Raw genomic sequence first — 4,179 nt, forward strand, 5'->3', positions numbered from 1 at the left:
GTGGCCACCTTCCCCAATTTTTGAAGAAAAATAGAGAGAGAAAAAGGAAGGTGGTCTCAAGCTGTTTCGGTTTAAAGAAAGTCCTTCTTAGAAGTATTTCGGTTCATCGTAAGTATTAGTACAAAGATAATGAAGAAACTAGTACAATTTATTAAATTCTTTGCGGTTTAAGGTATTTTTCGGTTTAGCCTCTTTCGGTTTAAAGTAATTTTACTGTATATATATATATATATATATATATATATATATATATATATATATATATATATATATATATATATATATATATATATTATGTTATTTTTCTTTGTGTGTCATGATTGGAATCTTGATGAGAGAATGTTTTTAAGGGAAAATGTATTACTATGTATTTTTTATGCACTATGTGTTAAAACCTATGTCGGTCAAGGGCTTCTATTAGCCTGACTACATTATCTATGAAACATTTTTTAAATGCCGACAATAAATAAATATTTGGATTGAATTGAAAATTGAATAATGATTATTCTTTAATTTAAAATTTATTATGACATTTTCCTTAATCCCCATATACTTCATTGTCAAGGTGCTTTCGAAGTAGATGTAGACTCGAGTCAGTCAGTTAACCACACCAAAGTCCAGGTGGACATCCTGCTATTTTCATCGTATCACGTTTTAGTATTTCCTGTAGAAATAAGAACAAGAAATGTTCAACATAAGTGCCAGCTCCACTCGCTTCCCTGTGGGAATCAAAAGTCAGAAATGAAGATCTTTGGGAAGCTGCCGTACATTCAGAAAACTTGCCTGCAATATCATAATAGAGGCTCTTACATGGAATCTCCCAGGAGGAAGAAGACAGGGAAGACGGAGAAAAAATTGGCGATGGATCACAGAGGAGGAAGCAAGCGGATACACATGGAAGCAGATGGAGAAGACAGCCCAACGAAGAGTCAAATGGCAAAGTATAATTGATGTTCTATGCTCCGACTGGGGTTAAGGGCTTGAGGAAAGCAAGTAGTATGTATGTATGTATGTATGTATGTATGTATGTATGTATGTATGTATGTATGTATGTATGTATGTATGTATGGTATTAGTATGTATGTATGTATGTATGTATGTATGTATGTATGTATGTATGTATGTATGTATGTATGTATGTATGTATTATGTATGTATGTATGATAGTAGTATGTAGTATGTAATGTATGTATGTATGTATGTATGTATGTAGATGTATGTATGTATGTATGTATGTATGTATGTATGTATGTATGTATGTATGTATGTATGTATGTATGTATGTATGTATGTATGTATGTATGTATGTATGTATGTATGTATGTATGTATGTATGTATGTATGTATGTATGTATGTATGTATGTATGTATGTATGTATGTATGTATGTATGTATGTATGTAATGTAGATGTATGTATGTATGTATGTATGTATGTATGTATGTATGTATGTATGTATGTATGTATGTATGTATGTATGTATGTATGTATGTATGTATGTATGTATGTATGTATGTATGTATGTATGTATGTATGTATGTATGTATGTATGTATGTATGTATGTATGTATGTATGTATGTATGTATGTATGTATGTAGTATGTATGTATGTATGTATGTATGTATGTATGTATGTATGTATGTATGTATGTATGTATGTAGTATGTATATGTATGTATGTATGTATGTATGTTGTATGTATGTATGTATGTATGTATGTATGTATGTATGTATGTATGTATGTATGTATGTATGTATGTATGTATGTATGTATGTATGTATGTATGTATGTATGTATGTATGTATGTATGTATGTATGTATGTATGTATGTATGTATGTATGTATGTATGTATGTAGTATGTATGTATGTATGTATGTATGTATGTATGTATGTATGTATGTATGTATGTATGTATGTATGTATGTATGTATGTATGTATGTATGTATGTATGTATGTATGTATGTATGTATGTATGTATGTATGTATGTAGGTATGTGTATGTATGTATGTATGTATGGTATGTATGTATGTATGTATGTATGTATGTATGTATGTATGTATGTATGTATGTATGTATGTAATGTATGTATGTATGTATGTATGTATGTATGTTGTAATGTATGTATGTATGTATTATGTATGTATGTATGTAATGTATGTATGTATGTATGTATGTATGTATGTATGTATGTTATGTATGTATGTATGTATGTATGTATGTATGTATGTATGTATGTATGTATGTATGTATGTATGTATGTATGTATGTATGTATGTAGTATGTAGTAGTATGTATGTATGTATGTATGTATGTATGTATGTATGTATGTATGTATGTATGTATGTATGTATGTATGTATGTATGTATGTATGTATGTATGTATGTATGTATTTGTGTGTGTGAGTGTGTGTGTATGTGTGGGTGTGGGTGTGGGTGTGTAAGTGTGTGTGTGTGTGGACGATGGATGGGTTTTCAAATGGCGCAATATCCACTAAACGTGCTCAAAGCGCTATATACAATGGTCCCTGATGAACAGCGACACGTAGCAAGTAGAACGAGACAGGACGCCTGTTAGGCGATAATACATTTTTTTTGAAACAGAGACAAACAATAACGGTCATCATCATACAACAGACTTATAACATCATGATTATCAAATTGATTTGGTGAAACAGGACTTCTTTTCAATGTAGAAGTGGACGTTCAAATAACCACTTCCGACTGACCCAAAGGATAACAATACCCTCAGCCTATCAGAACTTAAGTACATTTACAAGAACTATTTCAAGGTTCAACTTTTAAACACGGTACCGTAAATGTATTTTGATTTTATCGTTGCTCCATAAGGATGGGCGCTAATTGATATCACTACTAAAGGTTTTAACAAGTACTTGATGATCTGGACGATACTGAAAAACGTGTAGATACATGTTAACTTTCGTATTTTTTTGTTTCAATCCTGAATTTTGAAATTCTATAATTAAACTATACAAACCTTTATTGGGTAACATGTGAAATAGTATCAAGAACAAAACAAGCGGAATTTGAAGACTTCCAGTGACAATATTTGATAGAAAATATTGGTCCTCATTCTCTCATCAAAGGAAATTGAATATTATATGCAAACTCAATCTCGTAGAAAACTGTTAGAATTTAGTTGTCCACCTTACGATTACTTACACACACACACAAGGTAAATTACGTGTTCTATCTATAATAACTATCTATTATTTCACTATGGATGGATATCTGCTAGAATGTCACGGTCCACCAAACGAGTACTTACAAACACACACAGCACAATACTTGTTCTACCTATAATAACTATCTATTATATCCCCATGACAGGGTACCTGTCAGAATGTCACTGTCCACCAAACGATTACTTACAGACACACACAGCACAATACTTGTTCTATCTATAATAACTATCTATTATATCCCCATGGCGGGGTATCTGTCAGAATGTCACTGTGCACCAAACGATTACTTACAAACACACACAGCACAATACTTGTTCTATATGTAATAAATATCTATTATATCCCCATGACAGGATACCTGTTAGAAAATTACAGTCCACCATATGATTACTTACAGACACAGTACACAATGCTTGTTCTACATATAATATCTATCTATTATAACAACATGAGGGGGGGGGGTAGTATGTTTGTTAGAATGTCACAGCCCACCTCACGATTACTTACAACCACACAATACTTACTTTTTCTATCTATTATAACATCTATAATGTCCATACTAGGAGAAAACTTTCATATCCTGCTTAGGCTGTCAACTGAGAGCATTCATTTTCGTCTCTGCTTGGTCCCAGTTCGTGAACAACCAGTGTATCATAGAAGCAAAACTTACCGGAATTGAAAAGGAATACACACAGTTTACAGGCTAAGTTCCACCCTGATAGAAATGTATCTCTCTCAAACAATATTTTGGACACCTTATCCATTGAACTATCATAGTTTGGAAAGTCATGTATTTAAAACAAATGGTCCAGAACACTCGCTTTTCAAACAATAGATTTAAATGACTCTCATCTTGGCAAAACAAAATAAAAAAACCTCTCAAACATGGGAAGTCGCTCGACAAACAAAACACGTATTTTCTTACTTAATTCATTCAATAAATGACAACATATACAAGGTGTCTCTGACTGAT

General features: G+C 31.8%; 1 long non-coding RNA gene across 1 annotated transcript in view; it reads right to left on the reverse strand.

Moving 5' to 3' along the window:
- Positions 1-479: 479 nt before the first annotated feature.
- Positions 480-4,179, reverse strand: part of LOC144959749 (uncharacterized) — a 4,059-nt gene continuing 359 nt past the window's right edge. The window contains exon 2 of the long non-coding RNA XR_013642674.1: positions 480-664. This is a non-coding gene — a long non-coding RNA (uncharacterized LOC144959749). The remainder of the gene's footprint in view (positions 665-4,179) is intronic.

This window comes from Berghia stephanieae, chromosome 14 (assembly GCF_034508935.2).
Source record: "Berghia stephanieae isolate SIO BIC M18660-M18661 chromosome 14, UCSD_Bste_1.3, whole genome shotgun sequence".
In the NCBI taxonomy this organism is placed as follows: Eukaryota; Metazoa; Mollusca; class Gastropoda; order Nudibranchia; family Aeolidiidae; genus Berghia; species Berghia stephanieae.